The sequence below is a fragment of the Poeciliopsis prolifica genome, unplaced genomic scaffold (genome assembly GCF_027474105.1).
Source record: "Poeciliopsis prolifica strain line A6 unplaced genomic scaffold, Auburn_PproV2 SCAFFOLD018, whole genome shotgun sequence".
NCBI classification, from domain to species: Eukaryota; Metazoa; Chordata; class Actinopteri; order Cyprinodontiformes; family Poeciliidae; genus Poeciliopsis; species Poeciliopsis prolifica.
Window position 1 is genome coordinate 6,039,996 of NW_026562393.1, and position 14,805 is coordinate 6,054,800.

Here is a 14,805-nt window from a genome sequence, read left to right on the forward strand (position 1 = left end):
ATAGGTATTCAGATGAGTATGCACCAAAATGTGACAGAGACATATAAGATTCATAAATAGTTGGTGAGTGAGATCCATGCATTTATATTGGATTTCTGATGAAGAGAGGAAATGTCTGAAATCTTGATTTATTATCTGTATAATTGTGTGAGTGCATAACTTTAAACACCACTCTTGCATGAGGACAACCAAACATTTCAATTTGATGTTCAAGTGCTTAAGATAATAACTGCACAAATACAACCAAGTTTATTATTAGAACTGATGAAATACTGTCTAATACATGTAAGGAAGCCCATCCTTACACTATAGTAATATCAGCATATATTCAGAATACACATACCCTCAATAGTTTGCTGGAACTTTGGCCAACTCTTATTGGCAGAACTAATAAAGCAGAGTTGGGTTTTAGGCAATGTCTTGACAAGTACCTTCAATATTTCCACAAAATGTGATCTCATCATGCCATAATCTGGATATTAACAACAAAAAAGGGTTCATATCCGGAGCGCATAATGTACAGTATGCTCACTGTATATTAAAATGGTGTTTCTACTTGCTTGTAATTGTTTCAGCAGTTGAATATGGAACCTTAAGGCATTTTGAAAATGTAACCTACAGATGAACCACACTTGTGAAGCTCCACAAATTAACCTTGTCAGATGTTTATAAAGTCATGTCATCAATTGGCCATGTCATAGTGTTATTGTCTCAGCATAATTAGAATATAATTAGAACATAGTTTAGAAATATCCAATAGTTGTATGTTTCTAGCAGAATAGAAATACCCTTTATAACTGTATCTTTTAAATAGAAATGCCATCATGATTTTGATAATAACACAAAAAGTTCTGTACAGCAGCCTTCAGATGCTCTCTATTAATTGCGCCAAAGTTGCATTTCCTCTCATGACGATGACACAAACAATACGTTTTTGTTTCTCTTCTATTTCATCTTTTCATTATTCATTTTCTGAGTAATTAGAGACAGAAAAAGTTGGTTCCAAATTTTATTCATAAGAATTAATGTTACTGCTGCTGCTTCAAATTAAAAACATGTTTGTGTGCTAAATGTACAGTTTTTATGATATCCATAAAATTTAGCATACCCTTCTATAGAAAGACATTTTTTTTCATCTGTGTGAAATCTTGGAAATAATGCAATAATCTGAAACACTGCTTTGTGATTTATATATATTCTTCTTTGCAAAAATTAAAGTGACACTAAATGCCATAAAACAAACCGTACTGAACCATAACTCCTTCATTACTTCTATATCAAAGTCTGACAAGAATACAATAATTTCCAGCTGGCATGTCTACAGTTTGTAACATTATCACAGTGAGGTACCACCCTGCATGTTTTAAAATCAGCCAACAATCTTATAACATAAGATTTCATCAGAAACTTTGTTATTTTCCTTAAGAGCCAAGTGCTGCTACAACAGTCAAGAGAAGCAATTAAAAGCTAGCAGAGAGTTAACTAAAGCCCAGTGGAGTAAAAATTGATGAGCAGCATCCTGGACAAATCCCTGAACTCAGAGTAGAAAACCAGCCAGCAGACATGAAAAGTACAAGAAGCATGACAGAGGTTATGGTTTTGAAAACACCGCTGATAAATTAGTGGAAAGGCTGTAGATCTTTCTTTAACCTCTGTTTATTTACCTTGACTTAAATAGCAGGCTGAGTTGGCTTCAGGCAAAAATCTTGAGACTCCCTCTGTAGACACTTATAACTGCTTATTTTAATAGTTCAAACATAAACATAATTGATACAACGCAACGTGTATGAAAACACACAGTGGAAACTGTCTGACCACCATCTCAGTCAATCAGTGCCAAAGAAAATAAATGGAACTTCTGGACTGGCTGCTTTTCAATGGCCAACCACTAGCATGTCAAGTAGCATTATGCAAAGGTATTTTAGCATCCCAAGCTGCATTTGCTATTGAATATTTTAGAAAAACTCAGCATATAGGAGAATTTTCTGCAAATAATTCAAAGCTATGTTCCACTGAAAATTGCGCTATTAGGTGAATCTTTGAATGCCGAGAGAAAGCCTGAGGGGTTGGGGTCCACTGCAGTGGCCATGTAGCCTCAGTATCAATTCCACTCATAATGATTATGTGCCAAAAGACTGAGTTGAATCATGCAAGCTGTCCTGAGTTTTTTTTTTTTTTTGACAAGATCATCATTGTTCCCATAATTCACACGTTTACTCATTCAGATTTGCAATTGCGACTGGTAAATGACAAAATATTTTATGTCATTGTTTGTTCCTCTTTTTTTTGCAACCGTTTACAACATCTCAGAAACTTAATTTTGCATCAAAAAGACCTGTGTATTTTCCCTCCAGGAGCATCGACTCGTTCTGTAAGTACAAGTGAAATAACTTACTGTTGCAAACCCTATGAGGAGAGATTCAGCTACAGCTGTGTTGTTGTCATTTTTGTCCTCCTCTGTGACAATGTCACAGGTAATAACAATTGTGTTGTCACTTCCAAAATGACAAAAGAATATTTTTTTGTGTGTGTGTTCCTGAGTTGTTACATGCCTGGAATGTGAGGAACATTTAAATGATGTTCTCTGCAAATAGAACAGTGTTTTTCAGGTAACACTCAACACCAGCAGCAGCTGTTTCTGTGGATATTAAGCCGAACTGTCATTTAGACAAAATGGCTCAATACCATTTTCTCAAAATGTCCTCTGTCTAAATTACTGCTTAGAGCCTGTGAATCACTTTTTTTCCCTTCCCCTCACTCCACAGAGTGGCATCATTTATCACTTTTGGAGAAATGAGCAGGCTAATGGAACTCTTAGCATTAACAAACACCACCACTGAAGAATGTTCTGTTCTATTTGCATCAGGCCATTGTTTGATCCATAAAAGAAAGGAGGAAAAAAGATGGAGGACTCGTTAAAAAAAAAAAAAAAAAAAAAAAACTCTTTGCCTCCTATTGAAGACAGTTGTCTTGGCAAAGGCATAAACAACGCTGCTCTGCATTTAGCTTGGAGTCTTCATGGAGCCATCGCCATGGCAACCTCATTTTCCAGTCATATCTTTAATGAAAAGGTAATGAGAGAAACATAACGGTCCCAACTTCATTACCAGAGTCAGATTCAGTAATAAAAACTAAATCAGACTGTCTGTCATTTGAAGGAGCAGCAGTGGAAGCAGCAGAAGGGCAGCTATAAAAACAGACTCTGGTCTCTGAGAATGTGGAAACATATGCCTGGTCAGCGTCAGATCAGACAACGCAAGTCTCATTACAGACTAAATCACCTCTTGTTTACTTCTCTCAAAGAAAAGCTAATTACACGTCTGGGCATGAAACACATTTTCAGTTGTTAAGCTTGTAACCTTTACAATTAAAAGAGACTTTTTTTTTTTTTTTACCACCACTCCAATTAATAAATACTTTATCATGTCTTCACACTTTTTTAGCTTGCCATACTTCCTCAGAAAACTTTTACTAAAGATGATAGAGGAGAAACCTAAGAGTGACCACAGAACCTCCTAAAGTGCAAAACAAAATTGAAACCCTGCGTCTGTGGTACAAAAGCTATGGAAAAAGAAAATGTAGTGTCTGATTTATGTTCCATGTTACAGACATGGAGGGACAAATGCCAAGAACACACACAATGGGAGGAAGCAAAACCATCTGAAAAAAACAAAAACCTCTTGATAAGAAAATTTTGAAATAAATCAGGAAGTACCTGAAAGAAGAACACAGGATGCAGAAAGGGGTAAATATAAAGGTGTGGACAGATAAACACAAGACTAATAACAAATGCATGAGAAAACATGTGGAACGAAAAAAAGTACTGACACATTCAACCCGTGGCAGGTACATTTAAACCGCCTCTGAATTTGGGAATTTTACAAACACAAAATATAAACATGATCATGTTTGTTTTACGACCTCTGAAGAGAGTCGCCCTTCAGAAAATGAGAAGCAGTCGTTCTCCTTCCTCTTTGCAAACCGAACTGGTAAATATGGGCCGCATTAGGATCTGTAACAGCACTTTAACTTTGTCATCCTCACCTCATTATCACTGTAACCTTGCGATCTGGCCAATTTTTCGTCCGTAATGATGCATGGTATTCTGAAAGTAATTTTTAATCACGACCAGGGAGATCCAGCTGCCAGGTATCAAAGCCCTGGGCTGCCTTCGGCTCTGAACTCATGTCACACAAAGTATGCCGATAGCCAGCCTCTTTCTTACCTCCTTCCCCCACAGCCGTCAGAAATCTCCATGCATAATTAGGCAGAGTCCTCGGAGAATAGCAGAATTTTTTAAACATTTTTTTAAAGATAAGAATATTAAAGAGGTGCTGTTTAATTTATTATTATTTTTTGTCTTCTAAAGAGAAGGGGTCGCTCTTGGTGTCGGACCGAAACAGAACCTTGACTAGTGCTGTTCTGAATGTCATGGAGATTTAAGCCCAGCTAAGATTTATTCATCCCCCACTGCAGTTTACTTCTAACACTCTGTCTTTTCAAACAAGCAAACAGACTCCAATGCAAACTGACTCAGTCATTACCAAAATGAAAAGAATGATAAGAATGATGCCCTGGGCTATAACTTAGATCTGAATACATTCAAGGATAATTATGCACACTGAGTGGGCTTCAGCGTTTTAAAGCCAAAGCTGAGACAGTCTGGGTTCAGGAAGAATCAACAGAGCAGCAGAGGGATCTGAATTTATTGTGAATACATTTTTGTCTTATTGTCCACTCAGAAAGGAGGATCATTACTGGCTGGTTACGAGCTCTGGCAGCCCCAGCCTTCATTATTATGCAGCGGTCAACACAGGTTTAACAAAGAGAAATCTGTCTTGCATTTGTTTATCTGGTTGAACAGAGGCTGGCATCATAATGTAGACAGTGGCTCAGGTGGATAGACCTGAGAGCACATTGCTTGTACACCTTGCAGAACCCATTTTAACACTTTCTGTCTTTTTTCTTGCCCTCCCTGGCAGTGTAGCTTTTTACTCATCAAAGAAACTGATGCAATCTCAAGGTGATGAGCATCTCGTCTTTATTTAGATTTTGTAAAAAACAAAAAAAGAAATAAATGATCCTTTTTTTTCCTGCCTATTTTGGTTCCTCAAATAACTAGTTTTTCAGACTAAAACAAAATGCAGACAGAAGAAGTTCAACAATACAAGGATTTTTTTGCTTCTGATTAATGATCCTGATGGGTAAATCCTTACTGTGCCCTGAAGGTCATTCATAGTTTTTTTATGTACTCTCTGTCTTCCCTTTTCACTGATTTGCATTCTCTTTCCTGTATCTGTCCAAAAACAACCTTGGAAACACATTCAAATAGGCCTGAAACTCTTTCAACAATTGAACTGACTTGAGCACTCTCCCAGTCTTACTGACGCTTGGTGACTTGAGGTTAAGTGCCTTGCCCAGAGGCGAATTGACATTTGGCAAGGGAGAAAGCAGGAATGAAAACCACGACTTTCCAGCTGCCAGACATCTACTCTTCCTATTGAACCATAACCACCCCCAGGAAACTCTTGCTTACAGATAATGTAAAGCCTGTACACACTATTGCTAAAAATACCAGGTTTTGAAAAAAAGAAAATGATTGTGATCAATCTTTTTACAATTTTTAATAACCTGTAATGTCACATACACAGCATCAGAAAAGTTTAAAAATAATTTTCCACAATCAGCAGAAAGTCTTAAAAAAATTATCTAACAAAAATTAAAGGAGACTTTCAAAGCAGATCTGGAAGGACTGAGTTCTCAGTTTATGAAATCTCTCCTCCTTTTTCTCACAAGTTTATTTCAGGAGGACGGTGTGGTGATCAGCTTGTCCTTGACCCCTTTGCGATCCAAATGCTTCACGGGTTTCTCGCTGTGGAGATTAAAATCATCCTGCAAGAACTAAATGCTGCAGAAGCAGCATTTTACAAACTGCTGGGCAGTGCTCCCTTCATGCAACACTTATCTGAAGCTGCTTGACAGTTTTGCCAGCAGTCACTGCTGCTTCTATCTCACCATGCATATTATCTCTGTTCTTCTGTTCAGTTTCATGTCGGGGCAACAAACACGGGCAGAGCTAAAGCAGTTTCCACCCCCTTTTTTTTCCCCTCATTGTGAGATTTAAAGATATGTATGCATCGTATATCTTTAGGGCACAGTTGGAGGGATCTCTAGCATCCCACTGTACATGCAGGGAGCATGAGGTGTGCTACACTCTTGTCTTAATACAGACAGCAGGTGCAGATGGTTATAGGCAGGTGCTCTGAGAAAAAAAAAAAGAAAGAAGAAAAAAGGAGGTATGGAAAAAAAAAGAACAAGCACCTGGTCCCTCTGTTGTAGCAGTCTGGGGCTGCTCTCAGCATGATTAGCTTTGTTTCTTCAGCGGAGCGCGGCGAAGAACAAGACCTACAACTTCATTAGTGTTGGCGCACAGCTCCACTTCCTGTGCTTTTGTTCTGCACTTGACTGCGGTAAGTTAGAACAGTTGGAGAGGGGTGTAAATGAAGGTATTCTCTCTCTCTCTTTTTTTTGAGCAACGCCAGAAGAAACGAGCTGTAATCTGATGCACCCTTCAGAAAGCCTCTGGCTGATTTCACAAGCTTGTGTGCAGAATGCGAACGAAAGAACCCACAGTGTAAACCTGTGGTACAGTGAAGCTCACATCCAATAGTTTTTTCTGGTTCTCCGAACCTCACTCCTAGATTTAGCACGGAGGTGATTTCGAGCCAAAATATTTTGATGTTTTAGAGGAGGCGAAATTAGGCTAGTGTAGTCATTTATACCAGATCATCTCCAAAGATTCAACTGTGGTACTTTAAAACCCCTGCGTCCCTAGAGGCTGTCATATAGAGAGAAAATACATTTGTAAAAATAAAAAAAAGTAGCGTGCCTCACAGCGGTAATCAAATCATTCACATCTCCTGAACCTTTTCACATTTTGTCAGAAACTGGAGTGTCTTTCATCTGGATTTTCAGTGATCGATAAAGTTTGAGATTAGCATTTTTAATTTACAAACATCTACAAAGTAGCAAAGTGTGAGGTGCATTTGCATCCACGCCACTTGGTCAATACTTTTAATATCCAGCTTTGTCCCGTACAAAATGGCTCAAGCTCGATCAGACAGGACGGATGGCGTCAGTGAAGATCAGCTTTCATGTCTTCCACAAATTCTGAAACAGATTTGAGTCCAGACTTTGACAGGGCCAACAGTGATGTCGCCCTAACTGTATATGTAGGGTAATTGGAATCTCAATGATATCATGGCCTTTTACTGGTTTCTTTGATGTACTGTCCACACAAAATCCCTGCGGCATGATGCTGCTGCCATCGCACCTTCCTATAAAGATGGAGTGCTCACAGAATTCCTCCAAACATTTTTACATGTTGATCATAGCATTCAGTTTGGATCTTATCTGTCGCTGCTGTATTAAAGTTGCTGTATTTGTAACATGGCAACATGTGGAAAAGTTGAAATCTATTCACCTCAAAGGAATAATTTGGTCTTGTTTTGATGCATAACATATTTTTCATGTGGAAAACATTCCTTCAGCAACCCAAAAACTTACACGGGAATTGCTTTACATGATTGTGACTGCTGCGACTGTATTATCTCCCCAAACTGTCACATATCTTCGAGGACTAGCAGAGAAATGAGTAATAATTGTGTGTTTGTGTTGTCAGAGATTGTATGCTCACAATTTGCTTTATTCATGGGCTCACTTCATCTGCCAGCCAACCATTTAATAATTGAAGGAATTATCAGGACAGTGTATCCAAAGCCCCTCAGAAATGTGTCATGCCCCTGAGCAAAGCCCGCAGAAAGGAAAAAAAAAAGAGAAAAAAAACTATAGAGAGAGAGGGGAAAAAAAAGAGAAAGAGGGGCCTCCTAATTCGGTGTGTGCACATCGTCTCACACACATAAAAAGAGCTCTGTAGTGATCCACCTACATATGAAGTTACAACACAGAGGTTGATGATGCCACAAATGGCAAGCTTTGACTGGCACAATATCAATATCTCATAACAGCGGGAGACCACGCATGTCAGATAAATTTACGATTCCCTCCAAACGCAGCTCTGCTATTTTTCCTCCTCGTCAGAATGGGTGTTTTTTGATGTAGCTAGATTTCAGAGCGCAGTTTGGCTGCTGTCCCCCTCCTTACAAAGAATGTGACTGACGCAACATTAATCTCCAAACAAAGACACTGGCAACAACTACTCTGCGCAATTTCAGGGTGATGAGGTGGCAACGTCAGTCCCCATTTCTCACTGCTCCTTCACAGGCTGCTCCACTTTCTCCAAATTCTCATTTAGATCAAACAAAGCACTCCAGAAAGAGGAGGCGAAACAGTGGCGTTTAAATCCGTGGCACACACTGGAGACTACTTCTTCTTCTCATTTTCTAAACAGAGTCATGCTGAAAAGTTTTGAAGCTGCCATAATAAGGTGTGACCTACATGGGAGGCAGCCAAAGCCCAAACTCAGGCTCCGAGCAACATTCCTGCCTATTGAGTATTCCAAAATGCACATTAAGAGCAAGAGCTTCGCCTCTGCAGACATAATTCTCTCCTGGTTGACACACCGCACTTCCTTGGAGCATGGCTTAGAATACATACCGCTTCCTTCAAGGCAAAAACCATGCAATATTTATTTTACTGATGCACTGTTATGTACTCAAAAAAATTGTTACTAAAAAAAAAAAAAAAGCAGCCAGAGGTTGTAACATAATATAATCTGTCTGACACTGACATATGAGAAACATTCCTCAGCTGACGCTCATGAATAATGGCAGCTGTTTGGAGGAGAACTACTCAGAGGTCTATTTTCAAATAGGTTTCAGCTGCGGAACAGCAATACAACCGTCCTGCTGTTTGTGTATTTAGTGAGAAAGTGCCTGGAAAAGCATCTGTCATGAATGTGGGGGGGTTATGTTTAAGAAAGGAGAGCACAATACAGGAAGGAAGGAAGGAAGGAAGGAAGGAAGATTTTAGCAAATTATTTGAAAGCACCACTTTTTGACGAAACAGAAATAAAAACATCTTGTTGCAGTAGGATTTCATCATGCATCAAAGAATAGAAAGGAGTCAGGATATTTGTGACTTTAATTTTTTGAGACATTTAGCCTGGGACTCACAGACTGCCCTGTGTGAATATTTGAAAGGGGGTTCTTATTCTGAGTGGACATGGGCCTCAATAGGGGGCGAGTGATCCCAGCAAGAAGGATCCCAAAGTATTTCAGCAAGACTGAATAATGGGAGCGCACCAGCTTCTAATGCACACTGCAAATTGTCATTCGAAAGCAAAGCATTATCTTTGATGTTATAAGTGTGATTACTTTAAAAACATGGAAATGGTACCTGTTTGGTTTAAACAGGCAGTATAAATGTTGTTGAGTTTTTCCATCAGTAATTTATACCTAAAAATATTTTTATTTTTGAAACGTGTATTCGCTTTTACCTGTGCATTTTTTGGAGATAAATTCATGTCTTCAGGCCATGGCCTGCAGCGTGAAGAGCAGCAGTTCACAGTTGAGCGTGAAACAGCTGGAGTCAGAGTGAAGTCCTCCAAATCTGCCAAAAAAAGGTGGAGATAGTCAGACTCTATCTCAGAAGAGGAACTCATGTACCTTGAATGTAGTACATTTTGCAAACAATTTCAGTGATTTCTCAAACATACATGAATAAATCAACTGAAAGAGGCTACTAACTGGCATTTGCAAAACAGACAGTCCAGGAATTCCTCTCAACAGACAGTCCAGGAATTCCTCTCAATTCCCCCAAGAGAGCAGATAAGGAAGACTGTAGATATTAGCTTCTGCACTTGTGGTAAGATGGTTTCCACTGTTTCCCTTGATGATCAGGGTATATTTGGTGACCTCAGTCACAAGCACTTTTCTTCAGGGTCTCAAGTATTTCAAGATTTTTAATTATTTATGGTTTGTTGACTGTAAACTCCCCACAACTACAGGTGCCTATTTTATTTTCTGTTGGTCAGACACTTATGCCCCTTTTCCACTGACTCTAGAGGCTCAGCAAGGCTCTATGACCAACTTTTAAGCTCAACACAGACATCAGACATTGACTTGCACCTTTACAATTGTGGCATTTTTTTACTCTTTTTTTTTTTTTTTTTTTTTTTTAGCTTTGTGCATTTAAGAGCAACACCAACGTACATATATCTATCAATGTAAAAAACATAAAATATTGCATAGTACTTTTAAAACATTCCACTGAAGTTGTTGGCAGTGGCACTTACTGTCTGGTCACCTGACAAAAGAACAGCCTTTAAATACATAGACTATCGTAAATTAGGTTCATGTTTTATTTAGCAAAACATCCAATTTTGGGGGGTCATTTCTAATGTGCATTCATGCTCTTTAGTCTCAAGAATATTAAAGATTAAAGAAGAAGATTAAATATCAGGCATAAGATTTGGCAAAACTAGATTCATCCCATCTCAACCTGGGGCCTCTTTCACTCCGTCAGCAAACCACCATCCCCTGGGTTTAACCCCATCTGTTCCTCTTGTCCAACAGTGGAAAGATGGAAAAAAACAAAAGATGCAAATGAAAAAAAAACACACAAAAAAAACACAGAGCCGTCGACGACGTTGGACAGAAACAGACAAACAAAGATGAGGAATGTTCTCAGCTTCAAGTAGTTTTGTTTAAGATGAGAATGTTTTGTTACTGGTCATAAAAAGCATAAAAAGCAAGGAAGCAATTTATTAAAAAGGGCTACAAGTCGGTTTAAACGCCTTTTCAGGTTCTTATTTACAGAGACCTCACCCACTTTTCGCCAAATATTAAAATAGAATGTACATAGACGGATTCATGGACAGACAATGCAATAAGGAGTGACGTCTGATAATACTATTTTTCTTAAGTCTCATTTTTTTATTCTTATCCATAATTTTTCCATAATTTTCCACACAGTGAAAGAACTTAGCAGTTGTCCTATTTTTTGTCTTGACATTATGTGCAAAAACAGTCATCTGAAGTCCTGTCCACTGACATCACAGCGATATTTTTTGGAAAAGGCCGACTTCCTGAGTACTGGCAGACAAATTAAAGGAATAATTCATGCAAAATACAAAAACTACAAAAATATCCCTTTTATCTGGAATCAAGCTGAGCAGACAGTTCTGGCTGGATTTGATTTAGATTTCTGCTTCTGCTGCAGTTCAGTGAATTTACTTTGCCACCCAGCTGTGACATATCTTCAAAAGATCCTACAACTCTGTCAGTGCAACTAAAGTCAAGCAGTAAAATAGTCCTTCTGAAGTTGTTTTATGAAAAACTTCCAGACAGCTTATTAGCATTTGATGCTCTGATCCAATCAGTCTAAATCGCTCTACTTTTTCTTTTTCTTTTTCTTTTTTTTTTGAGAAACGTTGCCATGGTACAATTGTCTCCTGTCATTTTTTTCTCCCTGTGCTGGAAAACGAAGGCGGCAAGCTGGGGCAGCCTCCTCTGTGTAGCCATGCGTGGGACAGCCTGCATCCTTACCATCCCCTCACCCCCTTTGACCTGCAGTTGCCACTCAGACCGACGGTGTCAGAAAAGCCCTTGTTTTGTTTCTAAAACTCTCCCTCTCTCCCCCCAGAGCCGAAGGTCGAGGTTCAGCTTGCAGCGGGTGGGAGAGATTCCTCTGTTCCACACGGAGTCAAATTAGCTGGCTTTTACAGCGCAGACAAACATTTCCTCCTACACATCCACACTATTTGTTTATCAGGTATTGTAGTCAATAAGAGCTACATTATGCATGAGGCTACACAATGCTTAATTACACTTGCATGATTTGGATTCCTCATTCAAATTGGGTTGTTTGATATGTGGACAATTCCTAAGAGAAAACATGTAATTACTGCACTATTTCCATTTGGAATGGAAGCCCCTGCTCGCTTGTATAAGTAATGATTGGATTTAATGTCAAACAAACTCGCTCTGTCATTCATTTAGAAACCTGCTTTTAATGCAGACTTCGGGAGTTCCTTCTTATTATTATTCTTGGTGTAATGACAGCATAAAAGCCTGGGTTGTGAATTTCATATCCTACTTCTCTGCCACATGACACATTCTTAACAAAGACCACTTTGTTGGAAACCATTTGATGATGAAGCTTTGAAAGAATGATTTGAATTTGAAAGTGAGAGGCAAGTTGTGAAGCCCTTGCTAAGTGTTTTTCCTGCTCCAATCCAAACTTTTCTGTTTATGAGCACAAGGACAACCAAAGTGTTTGAATGGGTGAAAAAGGATGGATGGATGGAAAAACACATGCATGAAAGGATGGATGGTAGACGTGCATCCATCCATCATCAACCATCAGCCCATTAGGAATAAAGTGTTGTGGAATTTACCAAGTCAGATGTGGCGAAGCTCTTTTTTTAGTTGTTTTGAAGCACTGTAAGCAAGCCAGCATCAGGGTAATCACACCTTTCACAGTAATCCTCAAAACAACTTTCAGCTCAAAATCGGCTTTCCAGGAAAGTTGGAATTCCACTCGCATTACCGTGTGGAATAAATGCTTATCTGCGCTCTACCTTGGGAGTTTTTGGCAGTAACCACAAAATCCTTTTCAAAGAGACTGAAACTCAGTATGGCGATTCGGGTAAATGTATGAATGAACCCATTCCACTTCTTGCTGACATTAGCTTTTCAATGCTACATCTCTGACAGATGGAGAATAAGATGTGTCCATATCTCCAGTACATACTGTGATGCCTATTATTTCCTTATCCCACTCTTGAAAAAATACAAATAAACATAAACTGAACAGCAGAAACCTCAAGTAGTGAATAACAGTGTGTTGATGCTGCCCTCTACTGGTTTTGCAGCAACAAACTTTTGTAAATCTTTGGAAGAATTTATACATAAATATGTAAATATGAATTTTTTCCACACTTGGCTGTGTAAAATACTATGGATCTACAAATACCCCTTGATCGACTCCGTTCTAATGGTAGCTCTGGTTGGCTGCTTTTTAGATGAATGCTCTCCTTTCCCAGCCTGTAATTTTACTATGTTTCAGTAAGTTTGCAGTTCCATCATTCTCTTTTATTTTCAGATGATGGATTCGACAAGTGCAGATGTCCAGAGCTTGGGATATTGTTTTAGAACCTAACCACTCTTTAAACTTCACCACTTTCATGACTTGTTCCTTGGACTTTGCATTGTTTGTTCAGTATTGTTCTTTAAAAAAACATTGTAAACGAACCACAACATTTATACTTAGGTGACTGGATTCTTTTCAATTATGCTCTACCTTGAGTTAATCTTTCATTAAAGGTTTCAAACCTGTTGTTGTGGCCAGTGCCCCGCAACTTTTGGACGTGCATTTTCTTCAACAAATGAAGTAATTAGCAGGATTTTTTAGAACTGGGCTGCCTGCTGAAGAGGCAATTACATAATTTGACTCAGGTGCAGTTCACCAGTTGTGCTTCTAATTGTTAAAAGACATCAGGCTCTCCAGAACTGGAGTTGGAGATCCCTAGGCAAATATGTAAAATCCTAATTAAAAAACAAACAAATAAATAAATAAATAAAAAGTTAGAGGATTTGACATGAAAAAGGTCAAAAGAGCATGAACACTTTGCAAGACGCTCCACACAATTTTATAATTGGATAAACAATAGCATCCAGATTTATCTGTTTTCTGTGTTAATTTCAAAGTTATTTAAAAAAAAAGGTAAATTTTGCCCTATGCTAATATTACATTGTACTTAAACATTGTGATAACTTAATTCACAATGTTTAAGAATGAGCAAGATGAGCACTGCAGTTTTCAACTAAATTAAAAAGAAAACCATAAGTTTGGAAAGAAAAGCAGACAGTTTAACTTCCCAGTCTGAATCTGAACATTCATTTTCATGCTGCTAATGCACCCTCTTTAAACTGTGAGCAGAAAAATCATCTCTTGACATCTCCCTCTCCTGAAACTGCACTTACCATGACATTTTATTCCTTTAGCTTATAATTGATTTCTCCTTCAGTTCATTAAATTGCCCACAGAGCACCTGCAGCACAAAGCTAGTTAGCAGAAGCCCAGCAGGAGCTTAATCCCTTAAAAAGAGGTGAATTAATGAGTGTTCCAGTAATGCATTGATTAAAGAATCAGTGCCTTTGTTTCTTCACATGAATACTGTAATATTCAACAATGTTAAGCACTAAGAAGAGCACATTTTTCATCAATACAGATCTCAATGTAATATCCTTTGACTGGTTGTGAATGCTTAATCTTCTCTGTCAAGGTTATTAAAGGAAGACATCCCAGGAGTGTTACTGTCCATAATATTCAAAAAACTTATTGTAGATTTTTCATTATATCTATTCAATAGCTGCTCAAGAAAAAATAGATAGCTTTGTTTTGACACACATAATAGACTCAGTCAAAATCTACTTTCATCATGAGGAAGTTTAGTTTCCAGTTTGTGCAAGTTGTAATAAATGCTAAAACACAAGAATTATATATATCTTGGCAAAACTGCAGAACTGGAGGTACTGAGGTGATGGAAAGCACCTTGACATGTCTGCATTAATTAAATGTTGCAAGATGAGTTAGACATTTTATAAGGCTGCTCTTCAGGACAAAGTCTCCCGCAAACACTATCAATTTTAGGTTAGTAAAGGACCCAAACACAGAGACTGTTAATGGCAAAAACATCATTCTTTTAATGATAAACAACAAACTACTCTTTCGTCGTACAGTCAGAGCCAAGGGAACCAAGAAGGACATCAAGATATGACAGAAGGATCCAGTGATAAAAAAAAAAAACATTCAGGAGCTTAAATATGAGGAGTGTGTGAT